The sequence below is a fragment of the Phocoena sinus genome, chromosome 10 (assembly GCF_008692025.1).
Source record: "Phocoena sinus isolate mPhoSin1 chromosome 10, mPhoSin1.pri, whole genome shotgun sequence".
Lineage (NCBI taxonomy): Eukaryota > Metazoa > Chordata > Mammalia > Artiodactyla > Phocoenidae > Phocoena > Phocoena sinus.
The window spans coordinates 95,529,109-95,555,660 of NC_045772.1; the positions used below are offsets into that span (position 1 = coordinate 95,529,109).

Sequence of the window (26,552 nt, forward strand, 5' to 3'; positions counted from 1 at the left end):
GCTGTCCATAGAGGTTGTACTCTTATATTTTGTTAAGTGGGTAAATTAATGCTGGAAGCCAGAATTAGAGATAATCCTGGGTCTCCTTATAGAGATGAGTCAGGGCAAGGATGGCATGTGGAAATGTCATCTCATTCATGGTACAGTAGAAAAACGATTTAAAAACCTCAGTTTTAGATGACTTCTTATCTAAGCCTTGTAATTTTATAGTTGTCTTTTTCTATCTTTTTAACTTTTTTCTCTTTCTCTCTGCCTTTCTAACCCTCCATGCACACTCCCACCAATCCACTTACCTCCACACACACACAGAAAACATGTCTCCTGTAGACACTTGTTAACTAAAGTTAAGCTATACCTCCCACAAAAGGATGATGTGTTATCAATAGGATACACACTTTTTTTTTTTTTTTAGAGTACACACTTTTGGTAGTTTTTTCTTTTTTGGCCACATCACACTGCTTGTGAGATCTTAGCTCCCCGACCAGGGATCAAACCTGGGCCCCTGGCCGTGGAAGCACGGAATCCTAACCACTGGACCGCTGGGGAATTCCTTGATAGTTTTTTTTTTCCCCCCAATATTTATTTGTTTATTTGGCTGCTCCCGATCTCCGCTGTGGCATGTGGCATCTAGTTCCCTGACCAGGGATTGAAGCTGGCCCCCCTGCATTAGGAGCGCGGAGTCTTAGCCACTGGACCACCAGAGAAGTCCCTCCTTGATAGTTTTGTTTATAGTAATACATTTATGCTGAGCCTTTTGTTTTTCTTTTTTTTTTTTTTTTTTTTTTTTTGCGGTACGCGGGCCTCTCACTGCTGTGGCCTCTCCTATTGCGGAGCATAGGCTCCAGACGTGCAGGCTCAGCGGCCATGGCTCATGGGCTCAGCCGCTCCGCAGCATGCGGGATCCTCCCGGACCGGGGCACGAACCCGTGTCCCCTGCATCGGCAGGCGGACTCTCAACCACTGCGCCACCAGGGAAGCCCCTTTTGTTTTTCTTGAACCAACATGATACATTTACAAGATGCTGGTTAGGGTTAGAAGTATATCATTTGACCATGAATGAGTTTTCTGCCCATAAACCTGCACATAAATCAAAACTGCTAAATGAAAAGGCAAGCCCACATGGATTCTGGCATCAACAGTATTAGCGGGAAATTGGAGAGTATTGCTTCCAGGAGCTATCTAGGTATGCTCAGCTTTAGTAATTCTAAATACTACATAAAAATAAATACTTTACAACAGATTCAGCCATTTGCCCAATAAGTTCAAAGTTGACATAGAGATGAAGAGAAGTTTAGATTCTTGAAGCCACTAACTGTAATAGCACATGAATGGTCAGTATGTCTCATCTTTGTACTGAGAACAGTATGTAACGATGACCCAAGTAGAGAAAGCAACAACATTGATCCTAGGCAGGGTATGGCTTCTGTAGCCTAATGGCTTGGTGGTCCTGCTAAAGGTGATTATTTTACTGTCTGAGTGTCATATAGGTAGTCTGATTTCTTAATTTTGAATACGTAGGGGAGAAAAAACTTCTCTCTACCCTCTTAAGTTCTGTAACTGGAACCTGTAAATTAGGCTGACAAAGACAGATTAACAGGAGAAAATGTTTATTTCATATGCACATGACAGGAAGGGCTCACAGAAAAGAACTGAAAAATCCCAAAAAGCAGTTAGGTCTGGTAGCTTATATACCATTTTAACAAAGGACAATAGATTTGTAGAGAAATAAGACAAAGAAAAAAAGATTTGGGCTTCTAGGGGCGGTAAATTGTAAGAACATATATATATTGAGGAAACCAATGGAAAATAAAGAGTTACTTTATTTATTTATTGGTTTGGCCCTGCCACCAATAAATTTGCAAGATCTTAGTTCTCCAACCAGGGATTGAACCCGGTCCCTCTGCAGTGAAAGTGCAGAGTCCTAACTACTGGACCACCAGGGAACTCCCAATAAGGGTTACTTTAGTAAGATTTGTTTGTGTAGACCCATCTTGATGCCGTCTTTCTCTTATTTTCTCTAGTGATTGAGAGTTGTTCTGTTCTTCCTGGTATGGGAGAGGAAGTAGGATGCCTTCACAAAGGGACATTTATGCCCTGATTTTAGACATAAGGAGAATGTGGAGAGCTTTTCTTACATCTGTGGTTTCTCAATTGCCTTCAGCTGAAAACAATCCTTATATCAAAGTGGCATATTTTGTAGTGACATATTCTTCTTTTTTTTTTTTGGCCGTGCCATGCGGCTTGCGGGATCTTAGTTCCCTGACCAGGGATTGAACCTGGACCACAACGGTGAAAACACTGAGTCCTAACCACTGAACCACCAGGGAATTCCCTGTAGTGGCATATGTTAATAACTTTCAGATGCATCCCTTATAAAACCTGAATCCATATACCTGAATCTATAATTCTTTGCACAAATATAACACCCTTTAGAGAATTAATAAATATTTCTTGTGATTTAATTATTTTACTCTGTTCAAGGTATTTTGCTAGGCATTATGGATGTACTAAGATGAACAAGAATATTCATTCATTTCAAGCAACTTAATAATTAGGAAACAAAGTCAGGTATATATATTAAGTCTGTGGTTAAGGGCATGAATTGGGAGATTGGGATTGACATGTATACACTACTATGTATAAAATAGATAACTAATGAGAACCTACTGTATAGCACAGGGAACTCTACTCAGTGCTCTGTGGTGACCTAAATGAGAAGAAATCCAAATAAGAGGGGATATATGTATACGTATAGCTGATTCACTTTGCTGTACAGTAGAAACCAACACAACATTGTAAAGCAACTATATTCCAATAAAAACTTAAAAAAAAAAAAAAGAGCATGAACTTTGAGACCTGGGTTTGGATCCTGACTTTGCTGCTTACTAATTCTGCCATTTACATGGTCCTGGGCCTGTAATACAACCTCTGTAAGTCTCATTTTCCTTATCTGTAAAATGAGGGATCTACCTACCTGTCAGGAGTGTTGTGAAAATTAAGTGAGTAATACATAGAATCCATTTATCCCATTGATTATCCTTGGTAAGTATTAAAAAATATTGATTGTTATTATTTTTATTATTAATTATCAACTGGAGTGTAAGGCAGATTGTGACTAGGACTGTGTAAAAAGATTATACATACTCAAAGATACAAAGGTCGCATCTGGTCTCCAAAGGAGTTGCCCTTCCTACAAAAAAGAGAAAAATAATATTTGGAGTAGTGTTTGGTCAGAATATGAAGGAATCAGAGGGAACATCTTTAAGAATCTTCTCTCTTGATCAAACTGGCCAAATGACAACCTCAACAGTCATTTATATTAACCAACTATGCCAGATGATTTTTACTTTTTATCCCTTTAATCTTCACATTGATCCTGAGAGATCATCATTACAGGGTTATAAAAAAAAATTAATCATCAGAAACCACAAATGAATAGAGTTGGGAGACCAGAAGGGGGAGATCTCACACCCCACAGCCATAGCAGAGCCCAATAGGAAGAAGAAAGACTCCTCTTTGTTCCTGGCAAGGACTTGGCCGATGAAAACCCATGGACTCTGTTTACTATAGCCCTCCCAACTTTCTTTTCCTCTCTATAAAGGTGTTCTCCTTCCTTTGCTGTGCAGGGACTTGCACTTGACTCACCATGGTTGAAGACCCCGAATTGCAGTTCTGGGCTGATCCAGAATATATCCATCTTTGGTGGAGAAATATCTGAGAGTCTATTTGTTTCAGGTCAACAGTGTCTTGTCTAGATCTGGGGGTTATTAATGAGCCTGCACTCAAACTCTGTCCCTGGTCTGGCTTCCTGGAAGTCCTTAGAGAGAGCCAGATCCAGAAAAACCACTGCAAATAAGTAGCACATTATCCATTTTTCTGGTCTCCTTCTCCCTCAGTAACCACGGCCCAAATCATGTCAGTGGTTTCTTGGATTATAAACCTCTAAGGTTGCTTGTGTCAAAAGGTGAACTGTAGGGTGAACTCATGAAATCTCCCCTAATTTCTACTCTTTAACTGTAAATGAGTATAATATCTCCTTTGTGTCCCCATGATATTTTAAGTATAAAATAAAATAATCAGTTGGAAAAGGCTGTAAAACAAAAGCTACAAGTGCTAGGAGAGGAAACTGAAATTTATTGGAAGCTTCATTTGAAAGTTAACCCAGTTCCCTAGAAGTAGGACACTTTTCAGGAGAAAGTAATCAATATGTATGTGACCTAAATCATGTTTTCAACACTGTACTGGGCAATGTAAGAGATACAGAGGAACTATAAAACATTGTCCCTATTCTCAAAAAGCTTGGAGTATGGTAGGGTAGAAGAAAACTACTCATGTACATTGCAGCAGCCAACCAACACACACAAATTTTTCTTTACTGAATGTAACTGAAACCGTATGATACATTATCGCTGGGCAGTGAATGGAGGAAAAGAAGGAAACTAATATTGGGCTAAGTGATTTCACATGTGATGTCTTAGTGGCTCCTCTCAAGCATTCATTGAATTAATGACTGTTTTCTCCATTTTTATAGACGAAGTTACCAAAACTGATATACTAAATGACTTGTTCGTGGTAACATAAACATTAGCGAGAACAGGGGCTAAGGCTCTCATGTTGAATTCTAAATCTCTTATGTTTTTACCATATCGAGGCAGCCTTAAAATTTGTCACAAATGTTCCAGATCATTCTCCTTTTAGGCAAATGATAGGATTGTACTTCCCCACCCCCTGGAAGTTAGGTATGGCCGTGTGACTTGCTCTGGTCAGTGAAATGTGGGTGGATATGATATGCATCCCTTCTGGGCAGAAGCCTCAAGAGCCAGTGCACACAACTAACCTTATTCTCTCCTTTCCTCTGCTACAGCATATAGCAATAATTCAATACAGCAGCTGTTCAGTCACCTTGGGTCCTAGAATAAAGACAGCATGGAGCGGAAGCCCTGTCCACCCTTCCATGGACATGTAGAATGAGGAATGAAGCTTTTACTTTAATCACTCATCTTTGAGGTTACTTTACAACTTAACCTAACCAATGCTGGCTCATTAGTTCTAGGAGTAAGGTGCTTTCTCATTAAATTCCTAAAATATGTAACTGTGGCTTAAGGACAAGTCAGCAGGTGATGAGGAAACTTGCTGGAGACTGAAAGTCTGGGAAAATATGATATTATTTTGTCTATAATAACATAAAGTCAGATAATGAGTTTGATGATATTATAGCTCCAGAAGAAGTTGGAAAATAGAATATCAGTAGTGTGTATTGGTTATTGCATTTGACAGCATTTGAATAGATACTGCAAGAAATGGCCATAGCAAAGAACTGGCCATTTTTCAATCAGGAGTGAAAGGGGAAAGAGTGCAGAAAAATGGAGTCTTATGGGATTGGGAGAGACAGCTGTGTGGAAAAGCTTTTGAATAATGAAGGCCAATTAGACCTTATGGTAGTCCCATTAGTTGCCAAAACCTCAGGCCTACAGTACCCACAATTAAATTAAGAGGTAAGTCTTTTTTTTTTTGGCCACACTGTGTGGCATACACGATCTCAGTTCCCTGACCAGGGATCGAACCTGTGCCCCCTGCATTGGTAGCATGGAGTCTTAACCACTGGACCACCAGAGAAGTCTCAAGAGGTAAGTCTTGAAAGAAAGAAATACAGATGTGGCTGCTGACAAGAATAAAAAGATAAGAGACTGACTAAATTTTGAAACCATGACCCTGGATTAAGAAATCTGTGAGTAAATCTACTATACCCCAATAAAAAATTAAAATTAAATTAAAAAAAAGAAAAATCTGTGAATATTTGAGACTGAATAATTACTCCTGGACTCAGACTTCTTCAGGTGATGTAAAACCTGCTCAGTGGTCCCATGCCCTCTTCAGATGAGGGCAAGGAGGAAATTAGCAAAGAAAGAGCTCCCAGAGGGTGGAACCATAGCCACAGAGAACATGAACTGCTGAGTCCTTCCCGGGGAACAGAATTGAGACCTAACTAAGGAAATTCCTTATCCCTAGGGTAAGAGACCCTCTGAACATTTGTCTGGAATTTCTCCAGAAAAACAATTTTTCTGGTTTAAAAAAAAAAAAGGATCCTAGTTATCTTATCCTTTATTTGAAATCATCTCCACCTCCCACACACTGCAGAACTCTAATTGTTGGGGAGACACATCAGATTTTCTGTGAGATTATAACCTGTTTGGTTTCCACAGCCTTCAGGTCTCCCGTGCTGCTCGTCTTGGGTATCACAAAGAATTCCGTACTTTGAGTCTGTTTCCTCATTTTTCAGTTGAAGAGATCATACTAGGTGATTTCTAAAGACACTTTCCATTCTAAAAAGGTATGTCTATCTTCTGCCAATTGTGGGCAGTTTTTGAACTTTATCCAAGATTCAGAAAATAATCTTCATTGTATCTCCTAAAAACTAAAAACTAGTACAGAGCTATCTCTCCCTAGGACCACTAACATGAGAGGCCTGTGCTGATGACGGACCTCATCACAGGATAGAGTCTTATGTATTCAGGATGATGACTTTGAACTGGAAAATTCTTTGTGTACATTCCTATTCAAAGTGTTTAGAAAGGAGATCACAAGATGCATAGAACAAACGGCTGGACACAGAAAACAAGAAAACGGAGAAAGATAACCTCCGTTTCCAGAGAAGGCATAAGCTACTTCCTCTGTCTGGAACATCCCTCCCACTCGTCACCCCTTTAGCTATATCTTTCCTGCTTATCCTTCAGTTTGTAGCACAAGAATCACTTCTGGGAATCTTACTTCGGCCCCAAGATTAGGTTGAGCTCCCATAATTCCCATCTTTTGTTATATTTATTCCACTCATAACTATATGTTCAGTGTTTACTTCCCTCACTAGGCTCTAGGTGAAGGCCTCTCCAATCGCATTCATATTTCAGTGCTGTGGAGTAAGTATTTCTCTCCCCTGCCACACAGTCCTGTAATGTGCTTTGTGATGGAAAAGAGGAAACCAAGAATGAGAGAAAATGTGCCCCACTGGTTTTGCCAAAACCATTGTCTGTTAGATAAATTGCTGAAGGGGAAAAAACTACTCGAATACATACTTCAAACGGTAATTCCATTCAGTCATATTTTGATTAAAATATTCACACTCTGGGGCTTCCCTGGTGGCGCAGTGGTTGAGAGTCCGCCTGCCAATGCAGGGGACACGGGTTCGTGCCCCGGTCCGGGAAGATCCCACATGCCGCAGAGCGGCTAGGCCCGTGAGCCATGGCCGCTGAGCCTGCGCGTCCGGAGCCTGTGCTCCGCAACGGGAGAGGCCACAACAGTGAGAGGCCCGTGTACCGCAAAAAAAAAAAAAAAAAAAAAATTCACACTCTGAAGAAAGTACATCACGTATAACTACAAAGTAAATGATATTGGATAGCTATTATGTAAGGAATATCTCATACCCAGTCTCTGGATTTCTGAAACACCTGTTAGAGGGTAAAAGATGACATTTCTTAAATTTGTACATGTATGGTTTGAATATGCACAGAATATTTCTGAAAACATATCCAAGAAACTGAGAACCAGACTTCCCTGGCGGTCCGGTGGTTAAGACACTACACTTCCACTGCAGGGGGCACAGGTTCGATCCCTGGTCAGGGAACTAAGATCCCGCATGCCATGCTCTGTGGCCAAAACAAACAAACAAAAAACAAAACAAAAATAAACAAACCAAAAGAAAGAAACTGAGAACCATTTACACCCACAAAATTTGCTTCCATAAAACTTGACTTTACCATTCTACTATCTTCATTAACATGACTTCAGTATTCCAGGAACCTCTTGCCCAGAAAATAAAAGTTGCAAATAATCATATTGTTCATTTCAGAAACATCCAGAAAAACCATTTTAAACTGATCAGCTTTTCCATAGTCAATTATCAAATGATTGTTTATTCTTGAAGACTTTTTGAAACCCTCACCTTGCTGGGTCCACAATCCTAAAACAAGATCCTTACCCAATCTTAATCAAACACTACACTGATAGACCGCCCCCCCACCCCCCGCCCAGACCCCAGAGCCTCATCAATCTCCTGACTTAGCCCTCCCCTCCCAGATGCTACTAAGATGCTTTCAAGGCAACATGCTCTATTACCACAGTTTGAATTAACCCAGCTTTGCCTTATCAGTCGGTGTTTGGGCGATATTTTCAGGGAGCTGGCATTAGACAAAACTAATAGCAGTTACTCCTGAGGAGGGAACTGAGAGAAGAGATGTGGAAGGTGTCTTTTTGTGCCCTCAAGTTTCTACATCAGAATGTCTTATCTATTCCAAAGTAAATGATTTCTTTAAAAAAGAAAGAAACAAAACTGAAAATTTAAACACTTAGAAAATGCAGAAGACACCATTGTATATGCTCCTCTCTGACCAGAAGGTGACACTTCCTTGCCTAGGTCGGTGCAGGCTACACCCTTACTCAGGGGTGGGCCAAGGGATGACAGAAGAGCCCAGGTACATGGCAGAGGCCCCAAATGGGACTGGAATTTTAGAAACCTGGAAAGAAGGGTCCAGGATATCTACTCACAGTAATAGCTAATATTTATTGAATATTTTCTAAATGCCAAATAGTATTTTTAAAACAGTTTTCTTAAGGTAAAACTTGTGTATAATTAACTGCACACATTTCAAGTGTGCAATCTGATGAATTTTGACAGATTTATGCAACCATGAACTATCAGCACAATCAAGATCTTGAACATATTCATCACCCCCAAAGCTTTTCCTCAAGCTAATTTGTAATTCATTCCTCTAGATAAGTTTTTAAGTACTCTGAGGTATGTACTATTACTCCCATTTTACAGAGGAGGAAACTGAGCTGTAGATAAATTACTTGCCAGGTGTCATTCAGCTAACAAGCTGTTATTTAAACACAAGAAAGAGCTCTACTCACCACCAGTCCCTACCATCAGGAAGCTTGCACAAGCCTCTTAGATAGCCTTATCCACCAGAGGGCAGACAGCAGAAACAAGAAGAACTACAATCCTGCAGCCTGTGGAACAAAAACCACATTCACAGAAAGACAGACAAAATGAAAAGGAAGAGGACTATGTACCAGATGAAGGAACAAGATAAAACCCCAGAAAAACAACTAAATGAAGTGGAGATAGGCAAGCTTCCAGAAAAAGAATTCAAAGTAATGGTAGTAAAGATGGTCCAGGACCTTGGAAAAAGAATGGAGGTAAAGATCAAGAAGATGCAAGAAATGTTTAACAAAGACCTAGAAGAATTAAAGAACAAACACCTAGAAGAATTAAAGAACAAACAAACAGAGGTGAACAATACAATAACTGAAATGAAAAATACATTAGAAGGAATCAATAGCAGAATAATTGAGGCAGAAGAACTGATAAGTGACCTGGAAGCCAGAATGGGGGAATTCATTGACACAGAACAGAATAAAGAAAAAGAATGAAAAGAAATGAAGACAGCCTAAGAGACCTCTGGGACAACATTAAATGCACCAACATTCGCATTATAGGAGTCCCAGAAGGAGAATAGAGACAGAAAGGACCTGAGAAAATATTTGAAAAGATTATAGTCAAAAACTTCCCTAACACGGGAAAGGAAATAGCCACCCAACTCCAGGAAGTGCAGAGAGTCCCAGGCAGGATAAGCCCAAGGAGAAACATGCTAAGACACATAGTAATCAAATTGACAAAAATTAAAGGCAAAGAAAAATTATTAAAAGCAACAAGGGAAAAACAACAAATAACATACAAGGGAACTCCCATAAGGTTAAGCTGATTTCTCAGCAGAAACTCTACAAGCCAGAAGGGAGTGGCATGATATATTTAAAGTGATGAAAGGGAAGAACCTACAACCAAGATTACTCTACCTAGCAGGGATCTCATTCAGATTCAATGGAGAAGTCAAAAGCTTTACAGACAAGCAAAAGCTAAGAGAATTCAGCACCACCAAACCAGCTCTACAACAAATGCTAAAGGAAATTCTCTAAGTAGGAAACACAAGAGAAGAAAGGGACCGACAAAAACAAGCCGAAAACAATTAAGAAAATGGTAAAAGGAACATACATATCAATAATTACCTTAAATGTGAATGGATTAAATGCTCCAACCAAAAGACACAGGCTCACTGAATGGATATGAAAACAACACCCATATATATGCTGTCTACAAGAGACCCACTTCAGACCTAGGGACACATACAGACTGAAAGTGAGGGGATGGAAAAAGGTTTTCCATGCAAGTGTAAATCAAAAGAAAGCTGGAGTAGCAATACTCATATCAGATAAAATAGACTTTAAAATAAAGAATGTTACAAGAGACAAGGAAGGACAGTACAGGATGATAAAGGGATCAATCCAAGAAGAAGATATAACAATTATAAATATATATGCACCCAACACAGGAGCACCTCAATACATAAGGCAAATGCGAAAAGAGAAAATCGACAGTAACACAATAATAGTGGGGGACTTTAACACCTCACTTACACCAATGGACAGATCATCCAGACAGAAAATTAATAAGAAAACACAAGCTTTAAATGGCACAGTAGACCAGATAGATTTAATTGATATTTATAGGACATTCCATCCGAAAACAGCAGATTTCACTTTTTTCTCAAGTGCCCATGGAACATTCTCCAGGATAAATCACATCTTGGGTCACAAATCAAGCCTCAGTAAATTTAAGAAAACTGAAATCATATCAAGCACCTTTTCTGACCACAACACTGTAAGATTAGAAATCAAATACAGGAAAAAAAAGTAAAAAACACATACACATGGAGGCTAAACAATACGTTACTAAATAACCAAGAGATCACTGAAGAAATCAAAGAGGAAATCAAAAAATACCTAGAGACAAATGACAATGAAAACACAACAATACAAAACCTATGGGATGCAGCAAAAGCAGTTCCAAGAAGTTTATAGCAATACAATCCTACCTCAAGAAACAAGAAAAATCTCAAATAAACAATCTAACCTTACACCTATAGGAACCAGAGAAAGAAGGACAAACAAAACCCAAAGTTAGCAGAAGGAAAGAAATCATAAAGATCAGAGCAGAAATAAATGAAATAGAAACAAAGAAAACAACAGCAAAGATCAATAAAACTAAAAGCTGGTTTTTTGAGAAGATAAAATGATAAACCTTTAGCCAGACTCATCAAGAAAATGAGGGAGAGGACTCAAATCAGTAAAAGTAGAAATGAAAAAGGAGAAGTTACAATGGACACCACAGAAATACAAAGCATCAGGGAGGGTGGGAGGGAGGGAGACGCAAGAGGGAGGAGATATGGGAACATATGTATATGTATAACTGATTCACTTTGTTATAAAGCAGAAACTAACACACCATTGTAAAGCAATTATACTCCAATAAAGATGTAAAAAAAAAATACAAAACATCAGAAGAAACTACTACAAGCAACCCTATGCCAATAAAATGGACAACCTGGAAGAAATGGATAAAATCTTAGAATGGTGTAACCTTCCAAGACTAAACCAGGAAGAAACAGAAAATATGAGCAGACCGATCACAAGTAATGAACTTGAAACTGTGATTAAAAATCTTCCAACAAACAAAAGCCCAGGACCAGATGGCTTCACAGGTGAATTCTGTCAAACATTTAGAGAAGAGGTAACGCCCACCCTTCTTTCTCAAACTCTTCCAAAAAATTGCAGAGGAAGGAATACTCCCAAACTCATTCTACGAGGCCACCATCATCCTGATACCAAAACCAGACAAAGATACAACAAAAAAGGAAAATTACAGACCAATATCATTGATGAATATAGATGCAAAAATCCTCAACAAAATACTAGCAAACAGCATCCAACAGCACATTAAAAGGATCATACACCATGATCAAGTGGGATTTATCCCAGGAATGTAAGGATTCTTCAATATATGCAAATCAATCAATGTGATACACCATATTAACAAAATGAAGAATAAAAACCATATGATCATTTCAATAGATGCAGAAAAAGCTTCTGACAAAATTCAACACCCATTTATGATAAAAAACTCTCCAGAAAGTGGGCATAGAGGGAACCTACCTCAACATAATAAAAGCCATATACGACAAACTCACAGCAAGCATCATTCTCAATGGTGAAGAACTGAAAGTATTTCCTCTAAGATCAGGAACAAGACAAGGATGTCCACTCTCACCACTATTTTTTTTTGAAGTTTATTTTATTTATTTTTTTATACAGCAGGTTCTTATTAGTCATCAATTTCATACACATCAGTGTATACATGTCAATCCCAATCGCCCAGTTCATCACACACACACACACCCACTGCTATCCCCCCTTGGTGTCCATACATTTGTTCTCTACATCTGTGTCTCAATTTCTGCCCTGCAAACCACTTCATCTGTACCATTTTTCTAGGTTCCACATATATGCGTTAATATACGATATTTGTTTTTCTCTTTCTGACTTACTTCACTCTGTATGACAGTCTCTAGATCCATCCACGTCTCAACAAATGACCCAATTTCGTTCCTTTTTATGGCTGAGTAATATTCTATTGTATATATGTACCACATCTTCTTTATCCATTCATCTGTTGATGGGCATTTAGGTTGCTTCCATGACCTGGCTATTGTAAATAGTGCTGCAATGAACATTGGGGGCACTCTCACCACTATTATTCAACATAGTTTTGGAAGTCCTAGCCATGGCAATCAGAGAAAAAAGAAATAAAAGGAATACAAATTGGAAAAAAAGAAGTAAAACTGTCACTGTTTGCAGATGACATGATACTATACATAGAGAATCCTAAACATACCACCAGGAAACTACTAGAGCTAATCAATGAATTTGGTAAATTTGCAGCACACAAAATACATGCACAGAAATCTCTTACATTCCTATACACTAACAAAGAAAGATCAGAAAGAGAAATTAAGGAAACAATCTCATTCACCATTGCAACAAAAAGAATAAAATACCTAGGAATAAACCTACCTAAGGAGGTAAATGACCTGTACTCAGAAAACTATAAGACACTGATGAAAGAAATCAAAGATGACACAAAGAGATAGAGAAATATACCATGTTCTTGGATTGGAAGAATCAATATTGCGAAAATGATTATACTACCTAAAGCAATCTACAGATTCAATGCAATCCCTATCAAATTACCAATGGCATTTTTTACAGAAGTAGACCAAAAAATCTTAAAAATTTGTATGGAGACACAAAAGACTCCGAAGAGCCAAAACAATCTTGAGGGAAAAAAACAGAGCTGGAGGAATCAGGCTCCCTGACTTCAGACTATACTACAAAGCTACAGTAATCAAGACAATATGGTACTGGCACAAAAACAGAAATATAGATCAATGGAACAGGACAGAAAGCCCAGAGATAAACCTATGTACCTATGGTCAACGAATCTATGACAAAGAAGGCGAGGATATTCAGTGGAGAAAAAACAGTCCCTTCAATAAGTGGTGCTGGGAAGACTGGACAGCTACATGTAAAAGAATGAAATTAGAACACTCCCTAACACTATACACAAAAATAAACTCAAAATGGATTAAAGACCTAAATGTAAGACTGCACAGTATAAAACTCTTAGAGGAAAACATAGGAAGAATACTCCTTGACATAAGCCACAGCAAGATCTTTTTTGACCCACCTCCTAGAGTAATGGAAATAAAAACAAAAATAAACAAATGGGACCTAATGAAACTTAAAAGCTTTTTTTTTTTCTTTTTTCGAAACTTAAAAGCTTTTGCACGGCAAAGGAAACTATAAACAAAATGAAAAGACAACCCTCAGAATGGGAGGAAATATTTGCAAACAAATCAATGACAAAGGATTAATCTCAAAAATATATAAACAGCTCATGCAGCTCAATTTTAAGAAAATAAACATCCCAATCCAAAAATGGGTAGAAGACCTATATAGACATTTCTCCAAAAAAGACATACAAATGGCCAAGAGGCACATGAAAAGCTGCTCAACATCACTAATTATTAGAGAAATGCAAATCAAAACTACAATGAGGTATCACCTCACACTGGTTAGAATGGGCATCATCAGAACATCTACAAAAAACAAATGCTGGAGAAGGTATGGAGAAAAGGGGACCCTCTTGCACTGTTGTTGGGAGTGTATATTGATACAGCCACTGTGGAGAACAGTATGGAGGCTCCTTAAAAAACTAAAAATAGAATTACCATCTGCCCCAGCAGTCCCACTACTGGGCTTATACCCAGAGAAAACCATAATTCAAAAAGACACATTCACCCCAATGTTCTTTGCAGCACTATTTACAACAGCCAGATCATGGAAGCAAACTAAATGCCCATTGACAGACGAATGGATAAAGAAGATGCGGTACATATATATACAATGGAATATTACTCAGCCATAAAAAGGAACAAAACGGAGTCATTTGTAGAGACGTGGATGGACCTAGAGACTGTCACACAGAGTGAAGTAAGTCAGAAAGAGAAAAACAAATATCGTATATTAACACATATATGTGGAATCTAGAAAAATGGTGAAGATGGACCAGTTTGCAAGACAGAAATAGAGACACAGATGTAGAGAACAAACATGAACACCAAGCAGGGAAAGCAACGCAGTGGGGGGAGAGATAAAATATGAGATTGGGATTGACATGTATACACTAATTTGTATAAAATAGATAACTAAATAAGAACCTGCTGTATGAAAAATAAAATTTAAAAAAAAACACAGGGAAAAAGTGAAAAAAAAAAAGAGACACAAAAAATAAACACAGGCAGATTCGACACCAAATATACATTAAACAAGTAATTTTCAAGCTGTAGTACTTGTATCTTTGGGAGTGTATGGAAACTTTCCAAAAGGTACGAGGGCTGAAATTACCAGATCTTCAACTTCCACATGGGTTCTCCATCTGAACGCTTCACTGAAAATGGGCGATGTTAGTGGAAGCTTCGGGATCACTCCTCTGTCTTCTCTCCTTTTCACTTTACAAGAGGTATAAGACTCATTCATTCCATGGTGCATTGTTCTGGGGGTTAAAAAACAAAACAAAACAAAACAAAAAAAACAACTCCTGGCCACCAAAAAACACTTTGAAATATCATCACTTTGTGTAGGTAAATTACATTACTGCAAAATTATTTTTCAAGTCAAGATTTATAACTCAACCAAATTTAAGGAGTACCTAATCAAGCTGAGCTCGGATAGATCATTAAGAATCATTTTTGATGAAAGAGTGTTATACGGTTTTTGGCATATAACTTGAAAGAGTTCAGAAAATTCAGTGACATTGCAAAAGTTAAATGCCTTCCATTCCTAGTTACTTGTTTATATAAGTGAGATTTCTCAAAGAATGCATCTATAGAAATTTAAAACAGAAGTAAAATTAACCCTAATTTCTATCTCATTCTCGAAATAAGTAATAATCATCTACAGATATATACATTAATTGAAAAAAATCCCAAACTATATCTATTCCACTAGGAATTGCTTTTCCAACATTATTTTACATTTTATGTTTAATATTTATTTCCCAAAATATGTAATATACGGTTAACTTTTTATTTTTTAAAGTTATGCTGATCTGTTGCATCTTTTCATAGTTGTAATGTTAACTCAATCCACAAGAATTCTTGAATATCTTTGCACTTTATAAAATAAAAACCCTTTGATATTTCAAGTTATATATGTATTTTGGGGGTAGAAAATTTGATAACACAATCAATAAAACTTTTAAGCATAAAAATATATTAGGAAAAAGTTTATGAGGAAGATGGATGGAAGTATTAATTAAAGAGGGAAAAGGAACAATGTAAAAATTCTGACTGTTGAACTTATTTGTGTAACTTTTTAATGGATAGTTGGTATGAAGTATAGATTACATCACATTTCTTAAGTGATGCAACAGTTTTATTCTTTTAAAAAAATTTATTGAAATATAGTTGATTTACAATGTTATATTAGTTCCAGGTGTACAGCACAGTGAATCAGTTATATATATATATACGAATATATATATTCTTTTTCAGATTGTTTTCCCTTACAGGTTATTACAAAATATTGAGTATAGTTCCCTGTGCTGTACAGTAGGTCCTTGTTGGTTATCTATTATATGTATAGTAGTGTGTATGTGTTAATCCCAAACTCCTAATTTATCCCTCCCCCTCAACAGTTTTATCCTGGCCAATATTATAATATCCAGAAATCATATCTTTTCAAGTATTTAAATTTAAGATGAAAATTCTAGATGTTGACTGAATATATTCAAAGGAGTATGTGCTTTTAAAAATTTCTTTTAGGACATATGCAATGAGAAATATTTGAAGTTTATGTTTCCTTCCAAATTTTCTTCATGGAAAACAAAATTAGTGGTCCTGATTGGTTGATCCAAAATCTCTCTGGCGATGTGTTATGGACTGTATTCTGTTCCTCCAAAATTCATCTGTTGAAGCTCTAACCCCCAGTGTGATTGTATCTGGAGTTGTGGCCTTTGCAGAGGTAATTAAGGTTAAATAGGGTCATAATGGTGGGGCCCTAATTCATTATGACTGTTGTCCTTATAAGAGGAGGAAGAGACGCCAGGGAGGCACCCAGACAAGGCAAGACTGTGTGAGGACACAGTGAGACAGCCCACTGCAAAACAAGAGGAGACTCCTCAGAAGAAACCAAACCTGCAAGACCTTGATCCTGGATGTCTACCCTCCAGAACCACGAGAAATAAATTTCTGTTGTATAGTCCACCCACTCTGTAGTATTTTGTTATGGCAGTCCTAGCAAACTAATATAGGATGCTTGAAGTATAGAGTATATAGTAGAGACCACAGCCCTGAGAGAGAGCCCCATTATTTATGACCACAGAAGATATTTTTAATATCAAACTACAGGATAGAGTTCTGAATTAGCAAACATCTCTGTCAAAGTCATATTTTAACCTCATGATTTTAATCTCATGATTTGAGCGTCATCAACTCTATTTCAAAGGGACAGCAGAATCACCACAATTCATTCTCTACCCACAGCTTTAACCTCTCTGTTAAAGGAAAATGAGAATGCATTTTTTTTTCTATTTACAAAATGTGACACGGTTCTTGCCCCAAAACTAATAAACAGATACACAGAGATAAATTTGCATATAACTTCATGTTACTTTTTCCTAATACTATTTGCAAAACCCAAATTCCTTTCATAATTATCGTGAATTTTATGCCTCAAAACTCAGTTTGAGGATCAGCTTAGAAAAGTATTGGCTTGGGCTTCCCTGGTGGCGCAGTGGTTGAGAGTCCGCCTGCCGATGCAGGGGACACGTGTTCGTGCCCTGGACCGGGAAGATCCCACATGCCACGGAGCGGCTGGGCCCGTGAGCCATGGCCGCTGACCCTGCGTGTCCGGAGCCTGTGCTCCGCAATGGGAGAGGCCACAACAGTGAGAGGCCCGCGTACCGCAAAAAAAAAAGAAAAGAAAAGAAAAGTATGGGCTTACACGGTGGTAGTTCAGTGGAACTGAGAAGGAGCTCTTCAGTATTATCGAGGAGAGGAAGTTCATGAAATCGAGGAATCCTTCAACATTACCAAGAAAGGGGTCTGGGGTAGAGAAGGAAAGAGAGCATCTTGATGAAAATTCTCCTCTCCCTAATGTCTTTTTTTCCACTCTTTAATGTATTTCCTTATTTATCCTTTATGCTTTTCATCCCTTTTTTTTTTTTTTTGTACTTCTCTTTTTTCTTGTATTTCCTTTATCCCACCTACTTTTCCTTTCTCACCTATTCCATCAGGGAACTTAAGAGAAGACAAAGAAGTATCAAAGTAGCAGAATATATGAAGATAGACCAACAATGGCTGTTTTTTGATAGAAGGCAGTACTGTTACACACATAGACTGACGTTATTCTTATCCATGATTTATTGCACTAGCTGTCGAAGGCTCTTATAGTCTAAGTCACATGCTTCTACCTTGAATACACATTACAGTAGTCCCACAGCTTCTTGGGGGGTGGCTGGCGGGGGGGCTTCATTTTCCTTCCCTATTTTCTCATTTCCCTCCCACCTCAACTTATTTTCCCTTCTATTCACTTTCTCCTTAATGGAAAGTCTTCTTAAATCATGACTATCTGAATGGACACCTCAAATAACCACTTCAGATTTAAGTGTGAAGGGGTAGAGCAGAAAAGTGGATAAAATCCAGAGAGATTAGGTTGGTGTTTAATGGCCATTTCCTATTATTTATATCATAGTTACTGTAGAACATATATTTTGGTACCTCTCATCTAAGAAACACAACAGTTCCCAGTGCTGGTTGTTCATATTTAACCTTGGTTAATATGTGGTACACGTTTCATTTATTAAGTAAATATTCTTGAGCACGTACTATGAGGTGGAAACTTGTCAGGCACTGAGGGGTCAAAGATAAATAAATCTGGCATGGTTCCTGTCCTGAAGGGTTTATAGTCTAGTAGGAAGCATCATGAAGACAAACACAAAAGTACAAGAGACATGAGCAATGCCAAAGGTGTGGCTGAAGTGCTAGGGTAGCCCAAAGGAATACTTGTAGTGCTAAAGCTCAAGGATACCCCGGAGGAGGTGGCTCCTCAGTTGGGTTTTGGGGAAAAGAAGGCAATAGACAAAATTTTAAGATGCAGTGGAGGAAAGTTGGGTGACCTCCACCGCTGAATGACCTTGATTGTCTCAGTTGAGTTTATTCAACAAATATTTATCTATTTTTAAAAAATATTTATTTATTTGGTTGTGCCAGGTCTTAGTTGTGGCAGGTGGGCTCCTTAGTTACGGCATGTGAACTGTTAGGTGCAGCATGCAGGATCTAGTTCCCTGACCAGGGATGAAACCCCAGCCCCCTGCATGGGGAGCACGGAGTCTTAACCACTGTGCCACCAGGGAAGTCCCTCAACAAATATTTAGAAGACGTTTATTTCAAGTCTGACAATGTGGAAAAGGCTGGGAATGAAATGATGTTTACACAACATCATTTCAATCTGTTTACAATATAGATGCACATTGGTTTTCTATTGCTGCTGTAACAGATTAGCACCAATTTGGCAGCTTAAAACAGTACCCATTTATTTTCTCACAGTTGTAAAATCAGAAGTCTGAGCTGGGCTCATCTAGTGACACTGTTCCAGATCACACAGGACTAAAATCAAGGTATGGGCCAGCTCTGGAGGACAATCTGCTTCTAAACGCATTCAGCTTGTTGGCGGATTACGTGCCTTGTAGCCATAGATGGAGGTCCCTGGTTCCTTGCTGCTTCATCCTTATCATTTTGCCCCCTCCCTCTTCAAAGCCAGCAACAGCTGATCACGTCCTGTTCTCACAGTGGATCTCTCTGTCTCTCTTCTGCTGCATCATTGCTGCCTCCAGCTACAGAAAGTTCTGTTTTTAGGGTTCATGTGATTAGATTGAGACCACCCAGGTAATCCAGGATAATCTACTTTTTTTAAGGTGTGCAAGCTTAATCATAACTGCCTAATCCCTTTTGCCATTAAGGTACCGTATTCAGTAGGGATTAGGGCATGAACATCTTTGGGGGCCATTATACCTACCACAAGATGAGATCAGATAAGTACAGAGACATTTACAACACACTATAATTGGCCCTCTGACACAGGTGAGTATAGCATTTTATGGGACCCATAGCACATGTAATCTCGAAGGGGAACTGGGAAAAACTTCCTCGTATTAATTATCTATTGCTGCATAACAAATAACCTGCAAAACTTAGTGACTAAAACAATATATGTTTGTTTTTTCACAAGTTTTCTGTGGATCAGGAATTGAGGAGCAGCTTCGATGTTGACTCTAGCTCAAGCTCTCTCATGAAGTTACCATCAAGGTGTCAGCGGGGGGATTTCCCTGGTGGTCCAGTGGTTAGGATTTGGAGCTTTCACTGCCATGACCGATTCAATCCCTGGATAGGGAACTAAGATTCCACAAGCCACACGGCACAGCCAAAAAAAACCACGTCAGCGGGTAGAGTCATTTGAAGGCTTGACTGGAGTTGGGTTATACTCTTAGAGTTTACTAGATGACTGTTGGTAAGAGTTCCTTACGGGATGGAGGCCTCAGTTTTTCACTATGAGGGCCTCTCCATTTGGTGGTTTGAGTGTCTTCATAACATGGCAAGAAACCATACTATCAATTATTTCCTGATCTCAGAGGTCGTACATCATCACTTCTGCCTTCATCTATTCATTAGAAGTGAGTCACTAAGACAGCTGACATTCATGAGGAAGGAAATTAAGGAGCACTTTTTAAAAGGAGAGCTCAAGAATGTTTGGACATATTTTAAACCATCACACCATCTATCGGGTCCTAGGGATATTGTATCTATTAATCCTTTCCGTATCTCTCTGTAGGTTAGTCTCCAGTAGAATCCACGCTGACTGGTTATTCTTTTTTTGTTTTTTTAATATTTATTTATTTAGGCTGTGCCAGGTCTTAGCTGCAGCATGCAGGATTTTAGTTGCAGCATTCGGACTCCTTAGTTGTGGCATGTAGTTGCATGTATGCAGGGTCAAGTGCCCTGACCAGGGATCGAACCCAGGCCCCCTGCATTGGGAGAGCGGAGTCTTACCCACTGGACCACCAGGAAAGTCCCTGACTGGCTGTTCTTTATGACAAATGTACTCACCTTGCTTCTGAGTGTGACGTGCCAACACCTGGTTTCTATCATTTCGGGAACCTATCTTTCTCAGTACTGTCAGAGAATCCATTTTTTTTTAGCACCTCCAATCTTCAGCCCATGCCTGCAACTGCAGCCACCACTTAGCTTCTCCATGATTCTGGTGCCTCACTCAACAAAGCATTCCTATTACTTTGGTAAACAAAAGGTGCTCTGTATCTTCCCATGGACCACTTCTCTGAACTAGTTGATCCCTTCTTCAACTATCTACCATGGCAGTTCTGTCATTTCTGCTTCTCTTAGTGTGGGCATCACTTCCCTCAAGCTTCCTAAAAGCCATCCTGGTGGTATTTTTTGTACCATCTCCTGATATCCTTACCTGGGTATAAAATGCTGTTTCCTCAGAAAGTCCCCCCATATTGATAGACTCTCCCTTATTCGACCTATGTTCTTGGTCAAGATCAAGATCCCTTGATTCAGCACCTCAGAATTTATCTCATGTGCACTCTCCTGGCTTCTGCTCGTTTAAGATCCTACAGCTTCTTCTGGGTATAATCTTTTTCTTCCATTAGCAGGCCCAGCACTTCCCCAGTCAGACTGTTATGTGACTTAACCCTAGGTATTGGGCAGGAGAGAAATAAGGGACATAGGCTGAGAGGACCACGTGCTGTCTCATAAGGTAGAAGCCTCTGTCTCCTCTTTAAGCAAGGGAGAAATGATAGCATTTAACAGAGAGGAGGCCCTGAGAATTCAGGGGCATCTAGAAATTGAAAATTTTTGAGGCCCTGAGAATTCAGGGGCATCTAGAAATTGAAAATTTTTGAGGGCACCAATTGTGATATCCCCATCCCAATGTCTCAGGGTCCCAGTCCTTCCCAAACAGTGCTTTGACCTTGGCATACCAGACCTGCAATGGCTGAGAGTTCAACCATCTGTGGAGCTATTCAACCTTCCTCTTATGACAAAGTTAATGTTCAGATTTTCCTGCCCTTGGGCTGAAAATTTATATATCTTGCCAAGAGGCCTTCTGACTTCATACTTGGCATTTAACTGCTTATTAATCACTCTTAACATGTAATTAGCTCTCTCCAAAACATCTTTGCTCCTTATCAAAAGCCATCCAATTCCACTGCGCTTGTAAATACTATTTCCACTTCTTGATGCCTGGTACAGTACAGATGTTGTGACTTGGATGAACCTGGAAAACATTATGCTAAGTGAAAAAAGCCAGACACAAAAGTCCACATATTATGTGATTACATTCATATGAAAGTTCAAAATAAGAAAATCTATGGAGACAGAAAGTAGAATAATGGTTAACTAGAAAAGATATGCGCACCCCTATGTTCACTGCAGCATTATTTAAAATAACCAAGATATGGAAGCAACCTAAGTGTCCCTCGATAGATGAATGAATAGAGAAGATGGGGAAGGTACAAGCGCTATAGGAACAGAGATTCCTTGGGGGCGATTTACTGATTAGAATAGAAAACACAACTTGAGGGCCACAACCTTTAGGACTAGTGGAAGTTCTCCAGGCAGAAGAGATAGGAAGGCTTTCCAACAGCACGATAAAAAGCACATATCAGGGCTTCCCTGGTGGCACAGTGGTTGAGAGTCCGCCTGCCGATGCAGGGGACGCGGGTTCGTGCCCCGGTCCGGGAGGAACCCATATGCCGCGGAGCGGCTGGGCCCGTGAGCCGTGGCCACTGAGCCTGCGCGTCTGGAGCCTGTGCTCCGCAACGGGAGAGGCCACAGCAGTGAGAGGCCCGCGTACCGCAAAAAAAAAAAAGCACATATCAAAATTATCAGAGAGCATAGTTAGGGAACTAAAAGTTGTCTGGTATTCCTGAAGCAGGAAGTATTAAGTTGGACGGCCAAAATTGGAGCTAGAGGGGCAGAAAGGGAAAGTCCCCTGTGCCACAAAAATGAAGTAGAACTTTATCCCTAGGAGTCCCTAAAGGATTTTAAGTGAGGGAGAGACATAGTCAGATTAGGATTTTAAATAGATATTTCTGGAAGCACATCACCTGAAACAATTAGACACTCAGACGTGTTAGTTGAATGAACAGGGACAGGCCATGTGTATAGAGAATATACAATATGTAATAATACACTTGGTGGTGGAGGAATGTTTCGAGATGGGGGAGCAGGATTTTTCCAACAGTCTGGATGATGTGATACCAATTTGAGTCAGGGCTTCAGGAGGAGGAATGAAAAGTTCTATGGACTCTAAATTCACCTCTTGTATATTTTGTTTATTAGGTAGGGCTCTTTCCTGATACTGCTTCCCTTCCTCAGTCCTGTTTCCCACTAAATCCATGATGAAGAATGGGACTTAAGGGAGAAGGGAAAGTCGTCTCAATTAACTTTTTTTTTTTAATTTTTAAAATTTATATTTATTTTTGGCTGTGTTCGGTCTTCGTTGCTGCACGTGGACTTTCTCTAGTTGCAGCGAGCCGGGGCTACTCTTCCTTGCGGTGTGTGGGCTTCTCATTTCTCATTGCAGTGGCTTCTCTTGTTGAGCAACACAGGCTCTAGGCACGTGGGCTTCAGTAGTTGTGGCTCACAGGGTCTAGAGCTCAGGCTCAGTAGTTGTGGTGCACGGGCTTAGTTGCTCTGCGGCATGTGGGATCTTCCTGGGACCAGGGCTCGAACCCATGTCCCCTGCATTGGCAGGCAGATTCTTAACGACTGTGCCACCAGGGAAGTCCCCTCAATTATTGTTAAGAGAAGAAATGTTGGCGAATCCTGGGTTCTGAATTCTTTTCTCTTCCTCTGTCAGTTAAATGTTGACACTCCCTTTCCTTCTCTCCCCTTCTCTTTTCAGTTCCCTGGCTAATCCAGTCTTTTTCTTCAGCTACTGACTTGAGCCTTTATATCCCACGGGCCTCACAAATTCTCGAACTCAATGTATGACACTGAACACACAATTTTCCGTCCTTCTATATCTCTGCCTGAATGGATGGAACCACCCACATAGTTGACGAGATGCAGAACATGCCACCCCAAAATATGCCACTTTGGCATAAGGATTGTTTTCAGCTGAAGGCAATTAAGAAGCTGCAGATTCAGGAGGAACTCTCTGCCCTCCCTCATTCTGCCTAAAAGCAGGGCATAAATTTCCCTTTCAGAGCTGCCTCTCCTCCCCTCTCCCACACCAGGAGGAGAACAGCATATCACAGGAGACAGAAAGTGGCAATGACTTGTATCTACCTAAACAAATCTTAAAATAACCCTCATCTCCTATTCCTTTTGCCCATATATTTACCTTCCCACAACTGACAACCCCTAGAAGCCCAAACCCCTCCTCCTTTGTTTTGCCACTTCTCTCAAATTAGGCTTGACTGATTCTTTGGGTTTTCCCTTTTTTCCTGTGAAGCAGTGATGTGCACAGGAAATAAGCCTTTTCTCCTGTTAATGTCTTTTGCCAACTTAACTCTCAGGCCCCAGTCACTGAATCTAAGTAGGTAGAGGAAAAGATTTTCCTCTCTTACAGTCTACAGCCCACAGTCTAGAATCCTGACAGTTTCCCAGACTCTTCCCTGACTCTCTTGTTTTACATCCAATCAGTCATTGACAGGAGTGAGCTTTATCTGAGCCCTGTGCTCCTGGAAAATAGGCTGGTTAGGAAGTCCCTCCATCCTTTTGTTTTCCAAACCCCCATACCTTTTGTGGCAGGGAAAACAGCTAACTGTAAAGGATCGCACTGCTCTTGTATATTCCGTGAAAAGACTCATGTCCGCCCTTGCTCATGACTCCAGTAAGATCCAGTCATGACTCCTTAAGTTTTCCGACCTCTGTAAAACCTCAGATCCCTTTTCCTTTCCATGAGATGCTCTTCATTAATGAACATGTTCTCTATTGCAACAGCCTGAATAAAACCATCTGCTTAATTATCTGGTGCATTTTGTCTTTGATATCACTGTGTCTTCCTGAGGCTATCTCCTCAGTGAGTAATTCTGAACATGCCCCCTCCTCTTCGCCCCCACTGCCGGTCCACCAGCTCTTACTTAGACTGTTGCAGTGCCTCCTGCACTTCAGGACTGCAGCTTTACTCTTCTCTACTCCATTCTTCACTCTGTTGCTAGAATGATCTTTCTTTCTTTTTCTTTTTTTTAAAAATAAATTTATTTATTTATTTATCTGGCTGTGCAGGGTCTTAGTTGCGGCACACAGGATCATTTAATTGCAGCATGCGGAATCTAGTTCCGTGACCAGGGATCGAACCTGGGCCCCCCGCATTGGGAGTGCAGAGTCTTAACCATGGGACCACCAGGGAAGTCCCTAGAATAATCTTTCTAAAAAGCAATTCGTGACCTAACTTCTCTCTACTTACTCACAGACACACACCCACCCACACACACACACACACACACAGATGCACACACACACACACACACACACACATCATCCAGGAGTACATTGAACTACTCTGGGGAAATAACAGCCTTCTTCCACTGCTTGCCTTTCGCACGTAGCTCACTCTGCCCAACCTTGCTCCCTTGTTTTCTGGTTGCCGCTCATCCAGCTCAGGGACCAACATGGAGAAGCCTTTCCTGATCACGCCGTCGCCTCAGTCTGGGAAGGTGCCTCTCCTATGTACTCCCATAGCTTTATGTACTTTTTTCTATCATTATTTTTTGTCTCACTATATCACGACTGTTGATTTGTTTTCTTTTTCTCACTCCAATAGTCTGTGAGCACCTTGAAGATAGAAACCTTACTCTTTTTTTAAAATAAATTTATTTATTTATTTTTGGCTGCATTGGGTCTTCGTTGCTGCGCGCGGGCTTTCTCTAGTTGCGGCGAGCGGGGGCTACTCTTCGTTGCGGTGCGCAGGCTTCTCGTTGCGGTGGCTTCTCTTGCTGCGGAGCACGGGCTTTAGGCGCTTTAATGCTAAACACTACTTAAACCTTAAAATCACCTTGCTTCTCAAATATGCACAAACGTTTATATTTCAGTAAGTTGAAGAATGTAAATTTTCTCATGAACATTCCTTTTTTCAGTGTAGTTGATAATATTAAATCATAAGATATTCCTTCAACCCCAGAGACACAAGAATAGTTTTTGTAATCATCTGATATGTTTTTTTGGCCAGATATAACTTCTTAAATCTTGAGGACCACCACCTCCTTCCATTGCAAAAAAAATGGGAAGTTTTGGCAGGAGCTACAGACCCAAAAGAACAGAGGGGTGGGGCTTTCACTGTGTGGGAGGAGCATTCATGACTGCTCTCTTTTCTCTAGAGTTCTCTGTTCTCTTCCCATCATACCGAAGGGTAAGACAGGCTTAGGGATGACCTCCTTTGGGTATGTTCCCCATCTTCTCTCACTTTGGGAACTCCTAAGAGGAGCAGGGCAAAGTCTAGGGTGGAGGAGGTAAGGAACAAATAGTTTATGCAAGCGTGGCCTTGGGTTTAGGGAAATACCTACATCATGGACTTACTTTTCCCTGACTCTTTTGGTCAGAGTTTCTGATCAGTGTGTGGACTTCCAAGGTAAAAGGGTGTAATTACCTAGAGAATCGTCTCTGTTTAAATATCACTATTCGCTCCCCAACCCCCCCCCCCACTGCCTCCAAACTTGTTTCCAAAACGAAAACATTGCCCCAAGGAAGAGTTTACACCATGATAGGTATCCCAAGTGGGCAAAGGCTGGGGGGAATCAGGCCGGAGAGAAGCAGAGATGATAGGGAATTGTGGCCAGCCACTTTTCTTGTTATCAATCACTGCTTGCCCCAAAGTGACAGACTGGCTGAACACAGTCCCTTAATTAGGATTCTCTTTGGACCTCTCTCTGAATACTTGACTCGATTCTTTGCGAAGTCTGGGTCAAAAGGTTTAAGGAAGAAGCCAAATTGTGAGCTTTTGTTAAAGAATAACCATATCTTTAAACAGAACCTTTGGTAACCACAGGAATATGCACAGAGTCGAGCACACAGATTTTC

At 39.9% G+C, this 26,552-nt stretch overlaps 1 protein-coding gene and 1 long non-coding RNA gene across 2 annotated transcripts in view; one reads left to right on the top strand and one right to left on the bottom strand.

Annotated features, from left to right (window-relative positions):
• Positions 1-17,636, bottom strand: part of PHC1 (polyhomeotic homolog 1) — a 48,336-nt gene extending 30,700 nt beyond the window's left edge. The window contains exons 1-2 of the mRNA XM_032646661.1: positions 17,452-17,636; positions 14,854-15,001 (exon numbers count right to left, since the gene is read on the bottom strand). The gene's annotated coding sequence lies outside the window, so the exon portion shown is untranslated. The remainder of the gene's footprint in view (positions 1-14,853; positions 15,002-17,451) is intronic.
• On the top strand, positions 695-9,028 carry LOC116761011. Its single transcript, XR_004351907.1, has 3 exons — positions 695-705; positions 5,389-5,394; positions 8,893-9,028. It is a non-coding gene; the product is annotated as an uncharacterized LOC116761011 (long non-coding RNA).
• Positions 17,637-26,552: the final 8,916 nt, after the last annotated feature.